The sequence below is a fragment of the Diceros bicornis genome, chromosome 18, assembly GCF_020826845.1.
Source record: "Diceros bicornis minor isolate mBicDic1 chromosome 18, mDicBic1.mat.cur, whole genome shotgun sequence".
In the NCBI taxonomy this organism is placed as follows: domain Eukaryota; kingdom Metazoa; phylum Chordata; class Mammalia; order Perissodactyla; family Rhinocerotidae; genus Diceros; species Diceros bicornis.
The window spans coordinates 29,713,288-29,739,874 of NC_080757.1; the positions used below are offsets into that span (position 1 = coordinate 29,713,288).

Below are 26,587 nucleotides of genomic sequence, written 5' to 3' on the forward strand. Positions count from 1 at the left end.
ACAGGCCTGAGGACAGGGCAGGGCAGGGTTGGGGTAAGGGTTTCTTACAAGGGGGCATCCTGTAGTGTTTGTAGAGTCTCCTGAAGCAGACAGGAGGGTTGGGCTTGAAAGCAAAAGGGACGTCTCATCCCCTGAAATGAGCAGAGACAATAGGGGCCTGAACCAGGGTAGAAGCTGGGGTAATGGGGGGGGGGCAGTGAAGGAGGAATGAAAGGGAACTGATAACCAACAGAATGTGGGGGATGGGACACTGAGGACTGAGGTTTCCAGCTGGGAAGCCAGAGGAGGATGAGGAGACTTGGGGAGGGAATGGCTCCGAGTTCGCTTTTAGCCTCCTTGCCGGTGAGGGGTCCGAGGGACCTGCAGGTGGGGAGCCTCTGTGGGCAGCTGGGTGTGAGGGGCTGGCATGCAGGAGGGAGGTCTGGCCTGGGAGCCTGGAGCCTGGGGAACTTTCAGCTCAGAGGCAGTGGTGGGAGTGAGGGAGGTTACCCAGTGCGGGTGTGAGAGGCAGGGAAGGGTCTGAAAAAAAGCTTCCAGCAAGACAACCCCGAAAGGAAGAGTACCTTAGCAATGCCCAAGAGTTCTTCAAGGAAGACCGTCCATCACAGTGACTGGTTTCCTTTGATGACTATATTAGTAATACATTAAAAGACTTTGTGAGCACTTGGAGGCGAGTGCAAACAGGGAAATCCCCAAGTTTGCTGATGCATTTTCCGGGCTCCGAAATGCCAAGGTGACAGGGAAGAACTGCAGAGGGATCTCGCAAGTAAGCAGAAAAGTGGCGGATGAACTGCACCGTGGGCACGGGTAAGGTAACGCACGTGACAACAGAATCCAGTGAGGAGGCTGAATCCGAGCTCTCAGCCACAGCTTCAGCAGAGGAGCTGGGAGTCAGCGTGCAGGCAGGGGTCAGGCCCTCTAGATTAAGATCTTTAACCTGGGTCTAGGGACCACCTCCCGGAGTTTCAAGAGCCTCCTGAAACTGAATGTACCACCAAGTGAAGGAGCGTGGGGAGAGAGGGGCAGGAGAGAGGAGATCCCGGGAGGGCTCCTGGAGGTCGACCCCACATGCTAACACAATGTTGGGCCTCCTCAAGGAGGGTGCTGTTCTGAGGTTTCTCCCCCTCCCAGCTTCCCAACCTGCTGAAGAAACTCACCCTTGACATGCAAATGATGGAAACACACTGGTGTCTGGGGCACTTTGGTTTGTGGTTTTTACCATCAGATGTCTCTGTGGCTGAGCATGCTGACGTGTCTCAGCAGAGCTAGGGGACTGCAAGCCCTCAGAGGATGAGGGGAGAGGGGGCTATTTCCAGGGGTCTGAGCCCAGATGGGCAAGTGGGTCTCTAAGGCAGGCTCTTCCAGGAGGAGGGTGCAGACCCTTTGCAAGCTGTCTGGGGGCGGAGCAGGCCTTCAACCCTCCTCAGATACCCTAGGTAGCACCTCTTCAAAGCAGGTGCTTTGGTGGTCACCACCCACCCCACCCTACCCATCCCCAAATTGGAGTCAGAAACCAAACCACGTGGAGAAAGAATAGCCAAGGTTGATTTCCCATTTATTAAACAATCTTCTGTGGAAAATCTTCTCAGGGCTCATAAGCCCCTGAAGTGGCCAGGAATGTTGGGGAGCAGGTGGGGAGATGGCAAGTGGTATCTGATGGTGTGAACGGGTAATATCTTTGATTTCCCGACCCGCTCCCCACCATCTCCTCTGACTTGACCATTTTATTTTGTTTCCTTTCCCGAGCCCTAACTCCCAGAGGGCCGCCCCTCCCTCACCTTCAGCTGTCCCAGGCCCCAGACGTGTGTCCACACACTGCATCCTCTCGGTGCAGCCCTGCTCTCAGGTTCCCCTCCGAGCCCAGGTCTCGGGTCTCCCCGCCCCACTCTCTCGGGGGTGCGCCTTCCCAGCGCCGCTCCCCGAGCCAGGAGGGGCAGAACGCCCCGCACCCCGCTCTGCCCGGAAGACCCAGGCTCCTCGCTCACCGGGAGTCACTGTGGCCGGTGCGGGTGGGGGGCACACGGCGGGGATTTTCCTAATCTTCAGCGGGTGTCCCCCGGCTCCCGAAACTGTGTTGCTTTCGGACCCCATTCCTGCTGCCTTCCTCTCTCGAAAGGGGTCAGGCATCGAGAGGGTCTGGGGGCGCCGCAGCCCGGCCCCCGCCCCGCCCGCAGCCCCGCTCCTCCCCGCGGCCCCACTTGTGGCCCCGCCGCAGCCGCGCAGGGACAGCTGCATTTCTCGCCGCCCGCCGCTAGGAAGCTGGCCTCGCCTCGCATTCTCCGCCTCCCGCGCCCTAGCCGCGCCGCCGCGCCGGGCCCGCCGCCGCCGCCGCCGCCGCCGCCGCCGCCGCTGCGGGATCGCGGCCCCTCCCCCGCCCGCCGGCCCCACCGGCCCGCGGGCAGCGGACGCGCGTGGCGGCTGCTCGGTAAGACCCTCCCTTCGCCCCCGCCTGCGCTCGCCCGCGGGCCCCGGCCGCGGCCCCCGCCGGCCGCCCCGCGCGCAATCCCGGCCCCGGCCCCGGCCCGGCGGCCCCACCTTCTCCGGCCCCGAGCGCCGAGGCGCCGCCGGGAGGCCCGGGTCGCCGCGAGTTTGATTCCCGGAGCTGCCGCCGCGGCTTCCCGCGAGCCCGCGCCGCCCGGCCGCGTGCGGCAGGTCCGGCCCTCGCTTCCTGCCGGAGCCCCCACCTCATCCCAGGCCGTGGGCGCGCGGGGCGTGCGGGATCGGGGGGCTGGGAGCCCGGCGCCGGACGAGAGGGGTGGGCGCGGGCGGACGGCGCCGGGAAGGGCAGCGAGGCCTCCCCGAGCCGGCGCCGCCCTGAGTCCCTTCTCCCGCCGCTCCCCTTTTTGTGCGGGCGCCCCTCCCCGCTTTGCCTGGGCCTGGGGGCGCTGGCTGGTTGGAGACGGCTGGCGGGGGGCGCGTGCTGGGGGCCGAGCTCCTTTTAGGAGGAGGAGAGGTTCGCTTCCTGCCCCCGCCGATGTCACAGGTCAGCTCAGCCTTTCCTGGTCCCACCCGCTCCCCTGGGAGCTGCATCTCCCGGCGGCTGGGCTAGGAAAGTTCAGAACGCACTGTCCCCGCCCCTGCTCCCCCGCCCCTCCGGCGCTATGTGCCCCGGGCTCTGAGCTCCAGGGGGCAGGTGTTGGCGTTAATTCATTCTCTCCTCTTGGTTTTCTCGTCGCATTATTGCCTTACACCTAGCGCTGGCTCGCCCATTTCTTTTCCCCTTAAAAGAAGTTTTAGCTCCAAGAATTTATACTGAAATTAAATTCCTGCAGAGGAATTTGTTTTAGGGGAAGGGAGGTTTTAGATTTTACTTTTGTGTGTGTGTGTGAGAGTGGAGGGTGAGGGGAATGACTGGGAGTTTAGAAATAAGATATCCTAGAGGTGATACAGGATACAAGACCATCTCCCTCCCCACCTGACCCTCGGGCAGGAGCATCCCCAAGCATGGGAGTAAGCCTTGCTGTTGGTTATCCTGTGGCAGGGTGAGCCACCTGGCCCAGGAGAGGGGACTCCAGGAGATGTTCTGGGCCTCTTATCTCTTTTCTTTGCCAGGCATGCTCATCTTTGCAGTCTGGGTGGAGTTAGCCAGGTGTGCCAGGTGAGGGACACGGGGAATTCTCTCCTGTGGGAAGTCGTCTCACCATGAGGTTTGCTTCCTGTGGGATCAAGTGTGAAATTGGGCCCTCTCTCTTGTTGGGGGTCGATGCTGTTGTGACTGCAATGTGAATGGAGGGTGACATCTCTGGGTTGGAGAGAGAAACCAGGCTCAGGTCACTGGGAAGCTGGAGGGTGTGTGCAGGAGGGTTGGGTTTGAAATCCCCCTGTCCACTTTCTGCAGCTGGAGGAAGCAGGAGACAAGGGGACAGTGGTGGAGCCTCGGGCCTGGGCACATCCTTGAATAGGAGAGAGACCTTAGACAATAAGGATGGCCTGGGGATGATAATATGACTAGGGGGGCATTTGGGGCCAGAGGTTGGGGTGATGAGCCCCTTTGAGAATCTGATGAAAGCTCTAACTCCCCCCTGCCTCAGGAACATGCCTGTGTGCAGGGACACATTTCATACACAGTATCAGAGGGTTATTATACCCCTTGCAACTGGGACCCCTATTAAGACCCCCATCTAGAGTCCGTAATCCAGCCTAGGCCATTCAGAACAGTTCCCTCCTGTGACTGGTCAGTGAATAATACCAGGGTGCAAAGAGCAAACCTCTCAAGAGAGGTCTTTTCTCATGACCTTCCAGTGCAAATTTGGGCTTGTGGCCATGGAGATCTGGAAACTCTGGACCAGATCCCAGCTCCCTACAGATAGCCAGAGGATGGGGGCAGATGGGGTGGCCTTTCTCCAGGGGATGATTTTGCTGTCTGTGTGGTGGGAAGGCTCTGGGCACTGGCCCAGAGAATTAGGTAAATACGGGGATTAGGGTGAGGGATGGATGTTCTGGTGTTTCAACTGGGTATAGGAGCCAGGTGCTTTAAGAGCCGCAGCTCATTCTTGGGGAAATGGGGTGAGGTGGGAGAAGGTGCTTCAGCGGAGAGTGTAAGTGTGACACTCCTCCTCTTGAGGAGGTCTTGGGGCAGAGTTGTCCAAAGCCAGGATCTAGGCGTTGTAGTTTCCTTAGATCCTTCTGGACTTTAAAAGGCACGTGGGGGCCAGAGGGGATGGCTGTCACCAACCCCAGTGCATCCCCAAGGGGGCCTGGCCTGCCTTTTCTTTCTTAGCCCTGGGCTGCTGCTCAGATGTTTGTGGCATCTACACTTGCCGGGGGTCTGGAGGAGCCTGTTGTAGGGTCTGCCCTCTGTTACTTCCCTTCCTTGGTGTTGAGAAGCCCTTCTTAGGCTCAAGTGCCCGCAGACAACAGTAGCTCATGGGGATTTTTTTTGTCTAACTAGCAAGTACAGTATTTGGCATATCGTGGGGCTCACGCTTGTTTCTTCCCTAAGAGCTTCCTACATTTGCTCTGCCTTGATGGATTTCTCCATCCTGGCCATAAGCAACATAGGCAGGAGTATTCTAGAGCCTCGGGGGCAGGAAACTGGGAGGCAGACAGGGATCACCTCTGAATATACAAAGTGGCCCGGAGGAGGTGATGCCTCTGTTTTGTTGGCTCTTACACTCTTGGGAAGTAAGAGCCATAAGGGCCTTGGAGACGCTGTTGGCCAGCGGTCCCTGACTTGAAATTTGGAAGTTGTCTTGGTGGGATGTAAGGGTCCTGTGGCAGTGACTAAAGATTTACCTTCCTCAGTGCCAGGACTTGTCTGTCTGCTGCTGCCCTGATGCCACAGGTTGGTGAGTTTAGGATGCTGGTTGTGTCGGCTCACTCAGTGCTTCTCTGATCCTCTCTGCTTCCAGCCTCCCTCTGATGTGTCAGAGCAATATAATGGACTCCTAATAATGCAGCTGCCACTCTCATCTTTGAAACAGGTCCTAAATGATAAAAATGGTAACAATGCCTGTAAACATAAACTCCCTTTTCATAAAATGTGACCCTTTCATTTCCGTTACGGTGGCACCAAGTGTCTTTGAGGAATGATTGGTGGGATAAAAAAGTTCCAACTCCCTCTAATCTTCACCTATAGGAGACAGTCTGGCCACTTTGTGCCCATTTCCATCATAGCTTAGTGGTTCTGAGTGTAGGATCTGAAGTTATATATCCCCAGTTAGAATCCCAGCTCTCCATCTTACTTGATGACTTTGTATGTGCCTCAGTTTCTCAGCTTTAGAAAGAGTTAAAGATCTAACATGTATGCCAGAAAAAAAGAAAACTTTAGAGTAGAAGCAATTATTATTATGATTTCTGCACAGAGGTGCTAATGGTCTGAGGCTCCTTATTGTTAAGGAAAATCTTTGGTAAAAACTGTAGAGGCTGAGGCTGGCTTTTGGAGGGATGGGATGGGGTGGGCTAAGGCTCTTAAATTATGAGCAGAGGGGACTGCACAGTGGGGAGATGGGGAGGCTGAACTGTCAAGGGTGACTTTAGAGAAGCATGGTGGGGGACAGAATGACTCAGCATCTGTAGCCCTGCTGTGGAACCAACTCTTCTTCTCTTGGGAGAATTTGCCCTCTAAGCTGATGGGGGTAGGGTGTGGGGGCGATCATAATCAGTGAGGAGAGTTGAATGACTTTTATGTTAATGTTAATATTGGTCCTGGAAGAACAGGGCAAAGGGGGCCTGGAGGAAGGGAATCTAGTGAGGGGGGCAGGCCCAATACGTTGTCAAGAGTGGAAGCTTCAGGGGGCAGGTGGGGGGTTCTGGGAAGGAAGCCTTGAGAAGTAATCATTCCAGCACTCACTGAGCACTTGCTATGGGTCAGACCATATTCCAAGTGTTTCTCATGGATCAACTCATTTAACCCTCACAAGACTCTATGAGATACTGTGTCGATTTTTCAGTGAAGAAACAGACATAAAGAGGTTAAGTAACTTGCTCAAGATCACATGGCCAGAAAGTGGCAGAGCCTGGATTTGAACCCAAATGGCCTAGCTACAGAGCTTATATCCTTAGAGAAATTCTCAGAGAGACCCCTACTGGGCTGGGGGGTGGAGTGAGGTGGGGATGATGGGGTGGGGAGATGGAGGGGTTTTGTGCTCTGCTTGAAGGGCTGCCAATGCAACATTCAAGCATCATTGGAACATGCCTGGAGGGTTCAGCCTAGCACACTTTGATGAGAACCACTGGCCAAGTGCCAGACACTTTACTGGAGCCTGACCTTGAGTACAAAGGTCACTAAGACATGGCCCCAGCCTGCAAGATGCCTATGGTCTAGTAGAGGAGACAAACATGTTAGCCTAGAGCTCCAGTTGCCCCGACCAGTACTGCAATGAGACAAAGTGTTGAAGAAAGGGATGCTTTGCCATCTAGAAGAGGAGTTGGGGCAGGGAAGGCTTCCTGGAAGAGGGGACACTTGAGCTGAGTGAGGGTAAAGGTGGCCGCTGTCTCTGGGGCTTTTGATCTGGCCACGGAGCACATTGCTCTCCTACTCTGTGAACAGTATGTAGAACTGAGGGTCAGATTTTCTGGATCCTGCACCACCCTTGGCAGTGTGAGGCAGAAACTGGGAAGTGTGGTTGGCTTCCTTGATGCCTTTGTGGTTTTTAATGGTAACCTCCTGTAATGCCTGCAGTGACCATGCTGAAGAAGAAATAAAAATCTCGTAAGAGTTACTGCTCAGAACGCAGTGATTCACTCTTGTCTTTTCATACTTAGGAGCAGAACCAGAGGCAAATGCATGTCAACGGCAGAGGAAGGACTCAAGTAGGGTCTGAGGACGACATTCCAGATAGGATGTGAGATGTGAGAACAAGTGACTCATAGGAGCAGAGGGGAATGGCCTCCCCAAAGATCTTTCGAAATGGGAACAAGTTTCATTTGTCTTTGTGGTTTAAGAGGTTTCATGTGGAGACAGGAAGATGAAATAGAGGCCCCTAGAGGTCTGTGTCAGCTCAGTGATAGGAGGGGAAAAGGAGCTGGAATTTTTGAGCCAGAAGATTGCTCAAATCTGGCCTTACCCGTCCTTTTACCATTGAAGTGACTGAAGAAGGCCCAATAATGTTGAGCGGCTCATCCGTTAATTAGTAAGCCAAGACACGAACCACATCTGCCCAACAGCTGGGGTGTTGCCCTGCGCTGATCCCAGTCAGAGGGAATGCTCACTGGGAGTGCCCCGCAGCCGGGAGTCCAAGCCATGGGAAGAGGGCTGCAGGAAACCTGCAAGTCGTTGACCGTTTGTCTGGCTGTTGGAACTAGAGAAAGCATCAGCTCCTCTGCAGAAGATATTTCTGACAATAAGGTTCCCAGTTGGAGCTAGAGGCTTGTCTTATTCACCCAGCTGGCCCAGCACCTAGAAGAGCTTCGGGTGCACATACAGGGTCTCCAGTAAGCTTTGTTGAATGAAGAGTAAATAGCAGACAATCCAAAAGTTAATACTCCTACCATATACTTGCTGGGCCAGTGCATTTACCCTTCCAGTTCTGTTTTGCTGAAGACAACAGTAGAATCATTCCATAATACCCCCAGCAACATAGAAAGGTGCCCGGAAGTGTGCTGGGGGCACGGGTTATTAACAAAACACAGTTTAGGGTCTTTCTCAAAATTTATAATTTTTGGAAAGATCATCAAGAGCTGATGTTCATTTATAATGACTTTTGCTTGTTTGGTTTGTTTTAATTTTTTTGGTGTTCCTAGCACAAAAGTCAAGGCTGCATTTTTCAAATTTAGGAAAAGCATGTGGTAGAGCAATCTAAACCGCACTCAGCAAGATGGCTACAGAGATCTCCGAAGAGAACGAGGCTTGCTCTCAGAAGAGAATCTGATTAAGAATGAACCCAATATCAACTGATGCCAGACAATGAGTTTAAAATACGGGGTAGTAACCTTTACTTTCTGGGGTGAATTTAAATTGACTTGTGCAAATTAAAGAGAAGCAACAGCAGAAAACACTATGGCAAGACCTCTTGCTTCCTCCTCGAACCGTGTCATCCCCTATTGATTAAGAAAGCATTAGGTTCTAAGAGGACATCTATAGAGGTGTTTTTTCAGGGGACCAACAAGCTGGATTGGAGCTCTGTTGAGGAGAAGCTGCTCTGTGGTCATGTAGGGTGATCAGGCGTAGGAAATGATTTCACTTTGTTCTGGTCTGAGATTAGTTTCGGTTTCAGGCTGTACCAGGAGCTGAGAGAGAGAGTGAGCTAGGGAGAGCGAGAGGAGGGGTGAGCTGGGAGAGAGTTTCACCATTGGCTGTGTCAGCTAGTGGCAAGGTGGGTGGGCAGGGAACTCCTGTGCTGAGCAGGGAGGGGAAGACAGTGAATCAGAGATGGAGTCGGGGAAGGCAGCCATTGAGTGTCCGTGTGTCTGGAGACTGGGGTGGTGACGAGGGAGGGAGTGTGTGAAGATATCAGCAGGTGTGCATGGGACAAAACTCTGTGCAGTTACAGGACTACCGAGCCATGGGCTGGGAGGTCATAGGGAGGCTGTAAAACACGGATTACCTGGATGAGGCGGGTTTTCCATGAGCAGGTATAGAGCCGAGAAGAAAGTAAGGTGTTAAGTATGCTGCAAGGCCCACATGCATCTTGTCCTGGCATCCTTAAAACGAGCCCCCACTGGGCTGCGTTTTCTTCCCTTTGACTTCTCTTAAAAAAAAAAAAAAGGCTAAATTAAGGTTTGAGAGCTGATAGTTGAGAACTTGCAGACCTTTGCAAGTTGCAAAGGTGCATCCTCTGAGAACTTCATGCTGTCATTTTTCCTGAGCCGGTTCGGGGCTAGGCTGGCTGTTTCATAGGGCATCATTATCCTAGAAAATCAGCAGTGTTCTCCCCTGACTGCACCTGGGGCAGGCACGCACAGATGTTTCATTCCATCTCCGCAGTGCTGGACCGTCATTGCGTTTTATTTCTCAAAGTCATAAATTCATTTTATTTCTAAAAGAGCGAATCACTGAATTTTAAAGCCAGAAAGGATTTTGAAGATCATCCAGACTGCTCCTAGAGGAATTTGTGGTCCTGGGTCGTTAAGCACCTTGAAAAGACCTATGGTATGTGGTTAAGAACGTGGAGTCAGACCGCCTGTGTGTGAATCCAGCCTCTGCTGGTCTCTGCTGTGTTCCTGGGGCAAGTTACTTAGTCTTTCTCAGTCTTACTTTTCTGATCCATACAATGGGAGTAATATTCCGTAATGGTTGCTAATGAGGATCAAATACTTATTAAGCCCTTAGCACAATGCTTGGCTTATTGTAAATTCTCAATAAACGTTAGCTGCTGCTGCTATTTTTTTTTCTTTGTCCTCTTTTCTTTTTCTTTTTTTTTGTGAGGAAGATCAGCCCTGAGCTAATATCCGTGCTAATCCTCCTCTTTTTGCTGAGGAAGACCGGCTCTGAGCTAACATCTATTGCCAATCCTCCTCCTTTTTTTCCCAAAGCCCCAGTAGATAGTTGTACATCGTAGTTGCGCATCCTTCTAGTTGCTGTATGGGGGACGCGGCCTCAGCATAGCCAGACAAGCCGGGCATCGGTGGGCGTCCGGATCCGAACCCCGGGCCGCCAGTAGCGGAGCGTGCGCACTTAACCGCCAAGCCAGGGGGCCAGCCCTAAACTCTTTATTCTTAGCTGTCTCCAGGATGGCCGTAATGTAATTTCATCACAGTCTTGAAATACATGAAGAACATTTATGAAAGTACTTCTGTAGAAATCTTCTAATGAATGTTTGTAATAGAGCTAGAAGAAACGGGCTTAATCCATTTATTAGATATAGTTATTAGACTTTGGGCATGAGGGTGTATGTTTACCAAATAATTTGTTTCCACAGATATTATTTACTAGTATTTAGAGGTTTCCTAGATGCCAGATGGGTTACCTCTGCTGGAGAGGTGGGGGTGTTTTTCCATGTTTTTGTCGAGGAGTTCTTCTGAAATTGGAAACATCCATTTCAATGAGTTGTAGTGGCAAGCAGGCTTTTGGGTGTAATGGAAATAGATCGTAGCTTGGCTGCTATTTATTGAGGGTGAAGACAGTGCTTGTTTTAAAAAACTATGGGCTTGGCAGAAGTCCACATGTCTTAGGCCATGCCTGCACAAATGTGCTCTCAAATGATTTGCACTGACCTTTTTTTGCAAATCGCTGACAGCCTAGGAGCCTCCCAAGGGAGCCCTTTGAGTCTGAGACATTGCCGAGGCGGGTGTGATCCTCAGCCTAGAGGGGTCTTTTGACACCTTTGATGGGGTAGCATCCTCTCCTGTAAGGCTGCTTTGATATGTTTCCTTGGAATATGAAAACAAATGGAAATTAATTTTGTTTGGCAAATCCTGCAACATTCCCTTGAGATACTGCCACTCTCTGGGGTTACAGAATTGAAATCTGTTTTTGATGCTGATCCATGGGACTTCTCAAATTTCCATGCCTGAGGGAGGGAGCGTGTTAAAGTGTGAAATTTGTGAGTGTGCTATTTGCAGTCCAAAGCCAGAGAGCCAGTCTCAGCTCTGCCACGTATGGACTGCGTCATTCTGAGCAGTTCACTTAGCTTCTTAATTTGTACTTTTCTTGAGGCTAATCTATTATTATACCCACAGCAACAAATGGTTGTTGAACACATCTGTTACATAGAGCTGGTAATAATAATCCCCACAGCACAGGATTGTTCTGATGGTCTAATAATAATACTAACATTTATTACATGCTATTGCATGCCAGGCACCTTTCTAAGCATTTTAAGAATATTAATTTATTTACTCAGCCCTATATGAGTATAGTATTATCATCACTTCACATATGAGGAGACTGAGGCACAGAGGGTTAAGTCAGCTTGCCCAAGGTCACACAGCTAGTTAGTTGAGGAGCTGGGATCCGAACTCAGAAAGCCAGGCTGCTGGGTCTGTAGATGGTGTTTACAAGAGGACTTGATAACATTGCAGTTCTTTGTTCCTCTTCTTTGACGAGCTGCAGGAGGGATAAGCTGAGCCTGGAGGTAGATTAAGTGTACAGATCACAGTGTTGGAAAGAATGAGGAGATGGAGCATATGAGAGCTTTTTTTGGAGTTAAAGGGAAACAGCTGTTTCTAAGTTTGGGCCAGAGCTGCAGGGAGCCGACAGGGACAGAGAAGGACATTTTCTGGGTGGATTTTTACTATCTGCCACCAGGGATTGCAGTGTCTGTGGGTTTAAGAGCCACATGCCCCTTCCCTCTCCTATCACATTTTATTGGAAGCCTGTCTTTAAAGCCCAACTCAGCCCTCAGCTGGGACAGCTTTAGAAACTTAGGAAACTGCTGAGGATAGTGAATTCTTGAGACGTGAAAGGAAAGGTGAAGGATGGGCTTTTTAGTGGAATTTCTTGTTTGTTGTTTCATTTCTGTGAAGTGCATATGGGGATGAGCCATGGAGCGGCTTGTGTTCATCCGAGAGAGGATAAGTGAACTTGGGTGACTTCCTTTTTTCTCCTGAGGCAACTTAATAAGAGAATGAATCATCCTATTAGCTTTCATCCTGGAAAAGAAAAAAGAACGGAGAGAACGAGTGAGTGAGATGGCATTTGACTGAAACCAGAAGCCTTCTGTGTTGGGCTCCCAGGGCAGAGGCCGGCACACAGGGCCTTGGTGGTTGGAGCCAAAGAGGAGGTCCCTCCAGGGGCTTTGGGTAGGGCTCCAGCTTCCTGTCATTGCCACCCTCAGCCCTCTCCATCCCTGTGAGGCTCTGGGGAATGAACAGGCCTTAAGGGGAAATAAATAGAGGGTGTAAGTGTCATTTTATACTGACAAACCACTGGTGAAATTCACACACAGCAGTGATAATTTCGAAGACATTAACATAAAAATTCATTACATAAAACTGGACAATTCAAAAATAGCTTTTGACCTTCAGGGATGTGAATGGCTAGTCATACTCCATCCCTCTCTGTGCTAATGCCTGACCCCTGGGACACCCTTGGGGACCTCTTATTCTCTTCGAGGACTCCTTCCAGGGGTGAGCACTCCCTGCCCACCCAGCCCCACCCACAAGCTGCCCTGCCCTTCCCTGAGTTTGCCGGGAGGCTGGGGAGCACATCCTTTTCTGAGCCATGCTTTATGACCTTTCTGTGGACCTTAATTTGGATTCTGAGCTGAGGCTAGGGTCCCCAGAAGAATGTGACGTCTGCCCTGGAGGGAGGGGTTGCAAGAAAACTCCCTCAGAGCAGCCCCCTGGAAGCCCGATTTAGGAGCGTTAGGGTGGTTGTGTCTTCAGACTCCCTCTGCTTCCTGGCACACATTTCCCAGAGTGTTTGCTTTTCTCGACAGTACCCCTCTGCCCTCATTTTTCTCATTTTCCTTCCTGCTCCAGCCATCAGCAGCAGCTACTGTTAATAGCTTCCATTTGTAAGAGGACTTACTCTGTCAAGTATTTCACTTAAGGAATTTAATTTAGTCCTATACCAACCCTGTGAGCCAGGGATAATTGTCTTTTTACATGTGGGAGCTGAGGCTGGGGGCTAAGGGATAAAGTAACTTGTCCAAGCAACATAGCCACTTACTGGGTGGGATGTTTTTTGGTTTTTGGTTTTACACATTTATTGTGAAAATCTTCAAATATATACAAAGGTAGAGAGACTAGTATAGTATATTCCCATGTCCCCATCACCAGAGTTCTTCACTCTTTATGGAGTTCCAACCCCAGCGCTTCTATGGCGTACAGCAGACACCTTTGTGTGAGTTAGAAGAAGGGACCCTTTCTCCAGGGTAAACAGCTTGGTAAGCAGAGCACAGGCTGATTCCAGCCCCATTTTCCCCTTTGGATGGGCACCTTGTGCAGTGAACAGCCCACACAACTGTATATGGCGACCCTGCCTGCCTAACTGCTCTTCTCATCTAGCTTTTGGCATAAAGAAAGGAGACTGTAGCTAGAAACCAGTTCCTGATAGAGTGATGATTTCTCTGGTTGGTTCTCAACTATGTGGGGTCAGGGGAGAACAGCTCAGTCACTGGGGACTTTGGGGGCAGAAATAAATTAAGCAGGGGGGTGATTCCCAGAGGAGATACTTCTGCTGCAGAGGGTGAGGGCAGATGAGCTGTCTTTTGCTGCTGCTGTTTTCTATCAGCCAACTGGTCTCTGGATGACTCCTCCTTGATGCCTTCTCTCCTCTGTTCTGTGCCCAGGGCAAGGGTAGCTCTTGTGTGTGGCCACGAGGCTGGCAGCAGGGGAGCTGGTAGAGCCCAGGGTGTGAAAATCTGGTGTGAACTCACTCTTGGCTGCCACACTTCTGGAGTTGCTGGGACAAGCTGTCTTTGCCTCCTGGCAGCTTACCTTTCCTCCTGGCTCAGTTTCGCCAGTGACCAGGTGGGAGGTCCTGCTTTCACTCCTGTAGAAATGTTCCTTTTAGTCCCACAGTAGGGCCTGTGTGTCACCAGATAGGGAGTTTCTTGACAGAAGAGACTGGGTCTTTTTTACTACTGTGCTCTTGGCTATACCTGTTACAGCATCTGGCATTGGTGCTCTAGAAATATTTGTTAAACAAATGAATGTTAAACAAACAAATGCAGCATCCTGCAGATCAGAGAAATGTGCCGATGGGCCCAGGTTGAATAATTTATGTGCTTCACTTAGGAGAGGTTAGACTCTGCTGCAGTAATAACCAAACCCTGACATCCCGGTAGCTGGACAAAATCTAGGTTTAATTTGTGCTCATGGAAAGTCTGATGTGGGTTAGGCAGTCCCCTCACATCTGTAGCCACACCATCTGGAATATGGGGCCTTCCACAGGAGGGGAAGAGAGAGATGGAAGCAGCCCCTGGCTATTAACTGCCTTGACAAGGAACCTATTACTTCCATTCACATTTCATTGGCCAGAACTAGTCACATGGCTCCAACCTAACTGGAAGGGAGGCTGGGAAATGTAGAGGGGCAAAGGACTGTCTTCATGGTTTCAGAGACGATTTTGTATTTCTTGTCCCTGGCTTTAGTCTGTTGGAGTGCCTCTGGCTTAATCACTTATCCTCAGTTACCATTTTTGACACTGACAGGAAGAGAACACCTGCCACTTCCTTTAATTCAGGGAAGGAGGCATGAGATGGCACTGAAGGACAGTTACGTAGCAGGGAGTTTAACCTGCCCTTTCTTACATGTCGGTCTTGTGCCATTCATTTAGTCACCTCAGTGAGCCTCTTTCCTGAACTATAAAAGAAAGAATAATCCAGCCCAACTCTTAGTTCAGACTCTACTGATTGCAAGTAACAGAAACCAGCTTGAGCTATTTGAAGCCAGGGGGGAAATGGAAGAATCAAGGGCAGGAAATATGGCTGGCCTCTCAAGTGCCTACAACTGCAGGACACCACTGCTTCTGTGGATGTGTGCCAGAACTCATGGCCCCTCAGCTCTCAACTATACCCATCCTGGTTCCAGTAACCATCAGACTGAATATATCGAAGAACCTTGATTCAAATTCCTGGGGAAAGAATCTTATTAGTTCATTTGTGTCAGCTGTCTCCCGCTGGTCCAATCAGCTGTAGCCAGGAAGACATGGTCCTATAGTACCACCATGGTTTGGGAGCCTTCCTCTGTGAATGCGGGTGGAGGCAATACTCAAAAAGATGCCCGTGCTTACCTGATTCAAGAGTTGTTGAGCTGGTTGGATAATGTTTATGATAATGTCTGTAAGAAAGCTTTGAGAACTATCAAGTGCTGCGTCCATGTGAGCTGGCATGGTGGCGTGGGATTTCTCCTTAGGAACCTTGGAGATTGCATTGCCCTGAAGGGGGATGGGAGAAATTATAACGCTGTGCGAGAGAATTTAAAAGTCTTGGTGGAGGCAGGGGAGCTGTTTGTTGGAAGGTCATGGAGCAGGGACTGGAGGGAGTGGACAGGACTAGCAGGCGGCATTGCCAGGCTAGATTTATAGGCCATTAGGCCATAACATTGTAAAAGAGAGAGTACCTTGCGTAGGGTCTCACCTGAATAAATGTGGACGCCTCTGTAGCTGAAGCTGTGTGATGGGGAAAGGATGTTAGCCTAGATTATGGCACTTTGGTCCTTGTCTGACACTGCCCCAGCTGGCTGTGTGACTGTGAGCAAATCACTTCACCTCTCTGGGCTTAGTTAGTTCTGCTCTTTGACGGTTCAGTGTGTGCAGCATATGCATATGTCCATGCAACGTGGGATTTAAGGCATGGAGTCTGGAATTAGATGGGTGGGTCTGAAGCCGTGTCCTTCACTTGCTAGCTATAAGATCTGGGGAAATTTCTTAACCTCCTTGAGTCTGGGTGTCCTCACTTGTAAATGAGGATATTCCTAGTACCTACCTCAGATGGTTGTCGTGAGGATTACATGAAATGAGTGCTCAATAAAGTATCAGCTAATATTATTAATAGAAGCCAAAGCTGGCCAATTCCAGGGACCTACGGCTGTGTAGTGATGCTGTGCCCAGCCCTTTAAGAGTGACAGTGAACATGAGGGCTGGGTAGGGGTGGGTGGGGGGTGCAGGAAGAACCCCGAGAGAGGGTAGGAAGCTGGCCGGGGCGGCAGACTCTGCGGAAGGAGAGGCAGGTCTGGTAGCTGGCGCTCGGGTCTTTCCATTACCTCCGCTCTGCCGGCGCTGCGAGGGGCAGCGGGAAGCAGACGGACAGGCAGACCCCGGCCTGCCTCTCCCCCGCCGCCCCCTGCTTTCCCCGCCCCAGAGCGGGGGCCGGGCATTGCTGAATCCGGGACGACCCCGCCGAGGCCTAGAAGTGGCGCGGCGCCTTCCCTTCAGTCCTGGGCGAGGGGCCGGGAGGCTCGGGGTCTAGAGCCAGGTCCCGGGGTGAGGCTGCAGGTCCCGGAGAGTTAAATCAGTGAAGACACGCTTGACCGCAGAGCAATTGGAGGGCTGAGTTAGCGACAGGCTCCGCGCCCCCGGCCTCTCCGCGGGAGGGGACAGGGGAAGGTGGGCCGGCCCCGGTCTTTGTCCCGGGCGCGCGCTGCGGCTTCCCCGCCCGCCCGGCGACGCCCGGGGCCGGCCCTGCGCCTGCCCCGCGCCCAGGGCTCGCCTCCCCGGGACGCGGCGATGAGGAATGGCAGAAAGGATCACCCCCGTTGGCAGCCGCGGGCCCAGTCGCCCGGCCTTTCTCTAGGAAGCCCCAGGGAGGCGGCCGCTGGGTCTGCTGGGGGAACCTTAAGCCTCCGTCGTTCCCTTCAGGATTCTGTTTTCGAAGACACGAGGAACATCAGCGCTTCCAGCACTGCGGGGCTCAGGGGAGGGTTTGGGGGGCCAGCGGGCTCCCCTAGAAGGCGTCAGGACGGGCGTCCGCGCCGAGGCCTGCTCTGGCCGCCGACGTGGACCGTGGCCATGGCAACCCCTGCCCGGACCGGGTAAACACAGGCTTTCAAAGGGGCCTTGTTCCCTGTGGGAGCCCTTCAGTTCCAGCCTGCTGGGGCTTTTCAAACCGGGGGAGGGGGAGGGGGAGGGCAGCGGGGCGGGGGCGGGCCTGTGTGTGAGGAAATGTCGCTCCGGGTTCCCCCTGCTCCCGCGCCCCAGGCACGTTTCCTGGAGGCCCCAGTTTCCAAAGCTCCTGCTTCTGGAGAATGAAGCCTGAGCATCAGGAATGTGTTTAGTCTCCAGGCAACAGGGTGTGTGTGTATGTGTGTAATTGAGGGGAGGGAAGGAAGCTTGAAAAAAAAGTCACTATCCCGCTGGCCACCTCAGAATGGAAGCCTCAGTGCCCTAGACCCATGTCGGTCGGTATATGGGCTGCAGAAGCGAGCACCCAGCTGGATTTCAACAAGCAAGCCAGGGCCACCTGAAGCAGATCTTGAAGACTTGCGCATCCTTTTGGCAGTAAATATCAAATGAGTATAATCTCAGAAAACACTAAATCGTTCATTAAATGTAATGCAACCACATTGGCAATTTGCTTTCTTAGGTATTAGCCAGTGAATTTTAGTGAGAAAGCTGATCCTGGGAGCTTGAATAGCCTCTACTGTCTTTGGGGGAGCTTGGTCCCTGGATTCTGCTTCCATCGGTTTGTCTTTAAGCTAAGCCAAGAACAAAAATCAGGAAGGATGGTGCGTGTGCTCTCTAAGCACCTAGGTCACTTGTAAGGTATTCTCTCTCTGTTTGTTACTGAATGAGTGAGCGATGAATGCATTTCCACTTAGGGAAGATAGGGGTTAATAACCAAATCTTCTCCCTTGACACTGCATTCCTCTTTGGCCTTGTCTGAAGGGGTGACCAGCAGGGGCAGCCTCAGGTGTGGGGAGGAGGGGAGGCAGGACACAGACCTGACTATATCTGTTAACATTGGCCGGGCCTCTCAGTCAGCTCTCCAGGTCCTCCTGGGGATTCTTGAGAGGGATGTGGGAAAAGATCTTAGCCTTTTGGGCTCAGAAAGGAGCTGATTCTGGGCCTGGGTACATTTATTTTCAAGTCACTACCAGCCTGAGGAAAACAGCGTCCAGTCTGGTAGATTGGAGTTTCTACTACTGTTGTTGACCCCCAGCCTCATGCCTTCCATTCTGGTCAAGAAGGGTGGGGATCAGTAGGTGGGTGTCCTGGCCACTCAGCAAAGTTCCTCACTCCCAAGAGAGAGCATGAACGGGGACTCATTCCGAGGTTGGACGCTGGGACCAAAATCAGGTGGCTGGATTCTCTTGGACTCCCATCTCTTCTGTCTCCTCCTCTATTTAAAGTTTGTGAGGTTGTATATTATTCTTGTCATATGCTGTTGAATTTGGGGGAGATGGTGCTATTTGAAGTGGCTTCTTCCTCTGAAATGGGGGTGGAGGGGGCTCAATAAATTTCTAAGCTTTTCTGATTAGCATAAAATAGGAGGAACTGCATGGAGCACTGGCTGGAGCTTGTGGAGAGAGGAAAAAAGATATAGTTCATGCTCCTAGAGAGATTCAGTCTAATGGATGAACCAACCAACATATTAAAAGAACATTAAGGGCTTGTAAAGAGACAGACATTATTGTTTCCTTGTAGAATCTTAGACCAGAATCGGAATGTGCGTAGGGTGGGGGCCCAGGCATGGGTGAGTTTTATAAGCTCTCCAGGTGTTTCTTAAGTGCAGCCAGGGTTGCAGGCCATCCTTCTAATGCAGAGTTCACAGATGAGGATGATTGTGTCTCCCAGGAGACATTGGCAGTGTCTAGAGACATTTTTGGTTGTCACTTTTGGTTGGGGGTGGTGGTGCTGCTGCCATTTGTGGGTAGAGGCCAGGGATGCTGCTAAACATCTTCCAATATATAGGACAGCCCCCCAAGACAGACGATTATCTGGTCCCAAATGTCAATAGTGCCCAAGGTTAAGAAACCCTGCTCTAGTGCCTGGACCAGACTTCTGGAGATTGGTCGTAAGCCGACTTCTGAGAGAGGGAAGGACTGGTGGTTGGGTGGAGAGGAGCCAGGTGAGAACATATTGCAGGGAAATAGCACATGGCAGGGTTTGGAGATGGGAGAATGTGATTTGGTTTTTGCAAAGGAGAAAGAGGCTCGTGGTTTCACGAGAGTTGTCTGAGATCCAGAGGAGGTTTCAGCCTGATGCTCCCTGGAGTTGGGTTTGCATCTTGTTCAGACACTTTTGGTTCCGACATCAAGCCCCTCTGACTGTGTTTTTGTGTGTGTCAGTAACCCTCAGGCCTTTCTTCGTCCTGTGTGAGTCAAGGGAAGGAGCCCTTGTTAGGTACCATCAAATGCCCAGTCCCACCCTCGGGCTGACTTCCTCTAAGTCCATGCATATGTGAAAGCTAGTGTCCAGGAGCTCGCTTTCCCTCTGGCTCCAAGAACAGGGAGTGCCCTTTGCCTTAGGTAACGGCTTCATAGCCCCTTCTGTCATTTATTCCCTACTTCTCAGAGAAGGGTGAGGAAAGGCCCTTGTCTGACAAGTCCATGATGGTGCCTGGCACATGGCAGTTGCTCCATAAATGTTTTTGAGTGAATGAGCGAATCCCTGAATGAAAGGGAGATTGGGAGATCTGGGCCTTTTACTGTGAATTACCCTTAATAAGTACATAGTCCTTCAGTCCATGTGCCATAAGTTGAATTAGGAGAGACTGAGATTGGGAATAAGGAGGAAGGTCTCTACTGTCAAGAATTTCCAGGGCTGGCCCGGTGGTTAAGCTGGCGCACTCTGCTTCAGTGGCCCGGGGTTCACAGGTTTGGATCCTGGGCGCAGACCTATTCACCGCTCATTAAGCCATGCTGTGGTGGCATCCCATATACAAAATAGAGGAAGATGGGAACAGATGTTAGCTCAAAGCTAATCTTCCTCAGCAAAAAGAGGAAGATTGGCAAAGGATGTTAGCTCAGGGCTGCTCTTCCTCACACACACACACACAAAAATTTCCATGAGTAGGACAGGTAACCTGAGGCTTACCTGAGGGAAGTGAGGACCCTTTCCCTTTGGAGTTGTGCTGCTCATGGCCCTTTCTGGCTGCAGGAGTGGCCACTGAGGGGCCCTGAGCTAACATCTATTGCCAATCTTCCCCTTTTTGCTTGAGGAAGATTGTCCTTGAGCTAACATCTGTGCCAGTCTTCCTCTACTTTGTATATGGGACGCCGCCACAGCATGGCTTGATGAGCAGCGCGTAGGTCCGCACATGGGATCCAAACCCACAAACCCTGGGCCGCCACAGCCGAGCATGCAAGCTTGACCACTACACCACCGGGCCGGCCCCATGAATAAAAGTGCTGCCCGAATGCGCGCGTGTGGTAACCCTCCCAGGGCATCGCTGCGAGGTACAGCTGCAGTCTGGCATGAGCAGAGCTGAGGCAGGAAGCAAAGTTTTCTCAGAATACCTCCCCTTCTCGGGTATGGTTATAGGTAGTATTCCTCTGAGCGTTTGCAAAGGCTTCTGAGCTGCTCTTCTCTGCCCTCTGTCAAGACTTTGAGACGGAAAGGGCTTCTGTTTCTGCAACTCAGGAAAAAAGCGCCCCCGGCTGTGCCAGGCTCAATGTGGAGTGGGGGGAAGGTGCGTTTCGAGGGCCGCCTGTGAGTGGAGCCCAATCCCACGCGAGGCCTTCTGCCCTCCTTGCAGCCAGTCCTCGCCCACAGGTGAACCTGTGCTTGGGCCCTTGCTGGGCTCTAGCCGTCTCTGTCAGGCAGAGTTTCCAGCACCAGCCTCGTCTGCCCTAGTGTGCTCGTGCAATTAGAGCCTTGCTTCTCAAAGTCCGGTCCCCAGACCAGCGGTACCCATGTCACCTGGTTAGAAGTGGAGAGTCTGGGGCCCCACCTCAGAGTGCCCGCGTCAGTCCACATTTTAACAGGATCCCCGGGTGGTTTGTGTGCACATTGAAGTTGGAGAGGCACCATGCTAGAAGACTTTGCGTGCTGAGGGGGCTGCCGAGGGGATGGCTGGAGGCCTCGTTTGAGCGTCCTGTATGGCCTGTCTCTGCAGAGTGCTTTAGAACAGTGCCTCACAAACTCTCTGAGGTGACAGACAGGTTGCTTCTTCATTCATCTGGGGACAGGTATGTGGTCCCATTGAGCACGACCAGTCTGCACAAGTCTGACAATGTCTCAACTGATCTGTAGGCATTCCCTGTTCAAAGAGGCAAGTTCACTGTCACGTCTGAGATGATGTGGCAATGTCAAATTGCTAGAAATGTCTCTAAATCCTTACTTACTTTCTTTTTTTTTTGCTGAGGGAGATTGGCCCTGAGCTCACATCTGTTGCCAGTCTTCCTCTTTTTTTGCTTGAGGAAGATTCGCCCTGAGCTAACATCTGTGCCAGGCTTCCTCTATTTGTATGTGGGTTGCCGCCACAGCATAGCTGATGAATGGTGTAGGTCCACACTCAGGATCCAAACCCATGACCCTGGGCTGCCAAAGCGGAGTGCACCAAACTTAACCACTACGCCAAGGCTGACCGCTTACTTTCTTTTCTTGTACTTATTTTGCCAAGGACCCATAACCAACCGTTTGTGAATGGTCTGCAGAACTGCTTTTAGTGGCCCTGGTCAAGGGCCCCATCTTTACGGTCAAATAGACCTGGGTTTGAATCCTGGCCCTTTCACTTACTTGCTGTGTGTTCTCGGGCAGCTGTTTAACCTCTCTGAACCTTAATTTTGTCATCTGTACGTCAGAGATAATAATAATCCTGCCTCATAGGATTGGAGTGAGAATTAAATGAGATAAGCATGGGTAAAGTGTGGAGCCCAGTGCACAGAATGCGTGCTTGATAGTATTGGCTGTCAAATGTGAGCAGCAGAACAATTGTTATTGTCTGCTGTCTTGGAGCATCTGAAAATGAGGACAATGGCCCAAGTTAGGGAATATCATTGTTTTTAGAAAGACAGTGGTCTTTAAAACTGTAGCAAATTAGTTTGGAACAGAAACTTTTTTTTTTGCCTTGCTAATTTCTGATAGTTTGGGGTTGCTGGTAATGAATTTTCCTCTATGTGGATTCAAGCAAAAGCCAGGATCAGAATTGGGACAGTGTTGGAACTTGTTGTTAAGTGATGGAGAGAAATAATAAACACTGTGTAGGAAATCCTTTTCATCCACAGGGACTAGCTGTTAACCCTTTCCCTCTCCTCCCTGCAGCGTTATCTCCTGGATACCCTCTGCCTATCAGGCTGGGTGGGTTTTCAGGGCCAAGTTGCCTAATTCTAAACTGCTAGTGCATCCTACCTTTCTGGAGAAACTTAGGCTGCCCCCTTGGTTATTTCCTCAGAGCAAAGATGTGCAGTGAAAAAATAGAGAACTCAAGTCAGAAGATCTGTTTTCTTGAGTCAACTTAGCAAGGCATTGGGGTGTTACCTCATTGGGCCATGGTTCTTAACCTCTTTTCAGGTCCCAGACCCCTTTGATAATCTAAAGGGAACTTTGACACCCCCTTTCACCCTAAAAACTGCATGCACACACAAACACATTAAATTGTGCATTTGATTTCAGGGGGGTCCATGGACCTCATTGAAACCTCAGGGACCCTTGGCTAAGAACCTCGTACCAGGTTGTAAGCACCGCCAGGCTTGTTTCTAGACTATCTGAGTGACCTTCAGCATTAGAATAGGGGTTAAATGCTTTGGAGTTGGTGTGCCGGGGTCTGAATTGTTCCTCTGCTACTTGCTGGCTTGTTGACCTTGGTTGTTATTTGTCTCCTCTAAGCCTTAGTTTCCCCATCTGTAGAGTGGGGACAAGAATAGTACCTACCTCATAGGGTAGTTGTGAGATTAGATGAGGGAATATTTGTTGAATGCTTACGTTGCGTTCTTATTGTTTAGCCTACAGGATGTCCCGTTGCCCGCTGGAGGAATCCCACCTTGGTAGTGAGAACTTGCACTGCCCTCGTTGGAGAGCAACCAGCATTTGGACTGAGAACATGAGGCCTTCCTTTGGATGGGTGGGAAGTGGACGCCTTGACATACCTCTGGGATTTGGGAGGTTTGGAGAGCTTTGGAGCAAGGCTCCTAGAAGCCCTCTAGACCCAGCTGCTCCTGTTCAATAATTTCCGAGTGCTGTTGTTGGTTTTGGCCCTGGGCGTGGAGATCCCTGCCCTGGGAGCTTCCCTGAAACTAGACGCCCAACCCAGGAGGCTGGGGAGGAGGGACGTGAAGAATGGAAAAGCAGACTTTTTTTCTCTGCTTAATTAACTCTGGCTCTTTTGCTCTCTGGGCTCTCAGGCTCTCGGCAGCCCCAGCAATTAGTGGGAGTGTTAACTGGGGTCAAGGCAGTGGCAGGGCTTCAGGGCATTCCTGGGGACCGTGCAAGGAGGAGGAAGTGCCTCTCAGGCCTGGAATGAGGGCTTCACCTCCTGCTGCCCAGGCCTCCTGCCCCTTGCTGCCCAGAAACCCAGTGCTGCCCCCAGTTGCAGCCCCACACTCTGGCTCAGCTGTTCTGTGAGAATGGCGAGGAGTTAAAGGATTCCAAACATTGCCCCCACCGGGCCTTTAATTACATTAACGCACAAAGCGGCTGTGCCGGCTGGCTGCTCGGGTGCAGCGCCCGCCTGTCCTGGGGAACAATTGCCGGTCTGTTCTCACGGCCTGTTTTCCCCCAGCTGCGCCTCCCTTTCATCTCGGCCTCTTTCCCAGGCATGCGGGGCTCCTTCCCAGGAGGGTGGAATCTCGGTTCTAACCTCCTTACTTCTTCCCTGGTTTCCTTTACTCCTTTCTTTCGCCTTTCCCCTCCTGTTCAGGAGGCCGGATGTGGTCCCCAGCCTCCGAGCTCCATTTCATATGTTCCTGAAGCAGCCCATCCAGTCCTGTTTTAGAGTGTATGGGTGAATGGTTTGAGAAAAAGAAATTACTGTGCTCGTCTGTTTTTGCCTCTAATTTGCATGCTGTCATGAAAGGGAAGCAAAATGCCCCCACCTTATAATGGCACACCATTAATCATAATCACACCTTCCATTTGTTTAGAATTGGTTAGTTTTTAGAGGTAGCACCCCATGCATTTGTCATGGGTCTGCAAATGTTTCTATGCAGTAGTTGGAGTGGATGACACTTACACCTGTTGAGTGATGGGGCTTGCCCCCAGCCCCATAGCTAGGAGGCCTCAGACCGTAGGCCAGGCTCGGCTCTGACTCCCGGGCCCTCCCTGCCTTCTGGGCTTCATGACTTTGGGCCTTTTCCAGTCCTTCCCAGTGTCTCCGTGGAAATGCTGGCATCAGGAGGACATCCAGGAGAGGCACCGTCAGCGATGGTGAACTTGAGCTCCTTGCCCTGAGCCCTGAGGGACCCCTGAGAACATGCATTTCTAATCTCTCCGCTTGACTCTGCCGCTTCCCCAGCTTCAAGGGACAAGTACGTCACTTTTTTCCATTCCAAGGTTGAGCTATTGCAGATGCTTAGGTCTTTAAAATCTCCAGAGAAGGAAATTCTCTAGTCTTTTCTACATTCCAGTCTCTCCCAGCCCTGGCACCCAGCACAGGCCTCCTGACCCTGTGATGCGGACTTCTTAGTAAGCAGGACCTGTGGAGGCTGCTGTTTGGGCCTGGGCCTCCCTGCCCAGCTGGGGGAGGTGTCAGGCCTGCAGCCTCATCCAGATGCCCTCTGGACCAGCCACAGGCAGCCAAGCACAGGCAGCTGGGTGACTGCTGGGCCCCTGGGAGCATCTTTGGTACCAGGCCTTGCTCAGGCAGCACAGCCCCTATAATTAGTGTTCTTTTGGAGACAGCTGGTGCAGTTTCTTCTCTTTAAACCCCCTTCCTCCTTCACATTTGCACATGGCTTAGGGACCTGCCATTCTCCCTCCCACCTGCGTTCCCAGGAGGCTCCTGAGCCCCATATGGTGAAGCTTGTTTCTTTTATATCCCTGTACTGCAGGGTGGTGGAGGGCAGGAATCTTCGTCTGCTGGGGGCCTCCGAGAGACGTTGGACCCCCGCAGTGGCAGCTGTCTCCTGTCTCTTCGCCTGAGGCAGAGCACCTGACTGGACTGTGTTTCGCTTTGACGTCTTTCACCAAAATCCTTTAGAGCACTTTAAGGGCTAATGGGCTTTTTGTTATATTCCTTGGAGAATTTCAGCCTCTTGGGGAGGGTGGCCTCTGGCTTGCTTGCCCAGGTATGACCACAACAGCCCCCAGGCCTCTGGATTACAGCTGGGCCTATTCCCTCTCATTGCTGGGGCTGCCTGGGAGGGGTGGGGTTTATGCCATCCCAGCAGGTCTTCATCCTGACTTCTCCAGCACTCTGATTTTAGTCAGAGTGTGTTCCTCCTGCCCCTGTGTAGTTTACATGCTCATTAAAGAAAAATTGGAAAGGGCTTAATTTCCAACAAAAAATGATCATTCTGGTAATTTAAATACTGCCACTGATAACATTTGGTTGTATTTCCCTCCACTCTTTTTTTTATGTGCATAGATTTAAAAAAAAAATAGTTGTGGGGGCTGGTCCGGTGGCGCAGCGGTTAAGTGCGCGCACTCTGCTGGGGCTGGGGGTTCTCAGGTTCGGATCCCGGGCACGCACAGAGGCACCGCTTGTTAAGCCATGCTGTGGCGGCGTCCCATATAAAGTAAAGGAAGATGGGCACAGATGTTAGCCCAGGGCCAATCTTCCTCAAGAAAAAAGGGGAGGATTGGCATCGGATGTTAGCTCAGGGCTAGTCCTCCTCACAAAAAAATAAATAAATAAATAAATAAATAAAATAGTTGTGATCTTACTAATTACATACTTTTGTATCTAGCTTTTCACTGCATAGCGAGTATTTTTAATGAATTGTGGTTTTAAAATATTATTTTAATGTTAAATATTTCATCCAATGGCTACACCGTTGCTTGCTTGTGTATTCCCCTATTGTCGGCCACCCTCCTCCTCAACTCGTCTATTTTGAGCCTCCAAATTTTATGGAGCGTGACAGTCAGGAGCCATTTGTTTGGGTTCTGTTGGTGTAATATTAATCCAGAGTTGGGGCCTCTGCTAAGGCCCCTTCTTGCCAAGGCACCAGGAGGAGGGGCCTGGCTATGGAATAGATCCGGGCCTTAATGGGACAGAGGCTCCTAGCATGGTCTCATCAGCCCTCAACTCCATAGTCCTTAACGTGGGGCACTCATTCGAGTGGCCTCTCGCTGCTTCAGGAAGCTTCTGTGGCTTATGCAGGGGTGAGGTGATGGGACACAGGTTCAGGTTGGCTCTCGGGGCGCGTCAGCGCATTAGTTGAGTCTCATTTCCAGCCTTGAGCCTGGCAGGGTGGCCCAGGTGCCAGGAACATGCTGCTGTGACCCAGCTTGGTCTCCTTTCTTGAGCTGTTGGGTTTTGGACTGTTGTTTTATCCCACAGCCAGGGCCTTCCCCCAAAGGATCCTGGGTGTTCACCCTGGAGTCATCAGGTGCTATTCTCCCTTGCTCGGAGGGGCTGGGGCTGCAGTGACCTGGGCTGCTGGAAACTGCCTGGAGCCGGAGCCTTGCTTAGCCACCCTAAACGTCAGGATAGACACCATCCTTTCCTCCCAGTGTCTCTTCATTACACTTCTGATGATGATAATGATTAATAAGAATTATAATGATAATAAGCATTTTCCTTTGTTCTTGGAGACCCAAAACCACTTTCAGTTCTGTTGATTTATACCCTTTCCCATTCTTCCCTGCCCCAGTGAAAGAGTAAATGAAGCATCAAGAGGTTTAACGTTTTGAGCAGCAATGTAAGGAAGTAGGAGAGATTGGCTAGGCTTGGGTTCTGATTCTGGCATGTCCTTTGTAAGTTCAGTTATCACTTATCCA

The 26,587-nt window shown here is 51.4% G+C and overlaps 1 protein-coding gene across 1 annotated transcript in view; it reads left to right on the top strand.

The window, feature by feature from the left end:
- Window positions 1-2,368: 2,368 nt before the first annotated feature.
- The window catches only part of CUEDC1 (CUE domain containing 1), a 77,036-nt gene continuing 52,817 nt past the window's right edge, over window positions 2,369-26,587 (top strand). The window contains exon 1 of the mRNA XM_058560588.1: window positions 2,369-2,425. The gene's annotated coding sequence lies outside the window, so the exon portion shown is untranslated. The remainder of the gene's footprint in view (window positions 2,426-26,587) is intronic.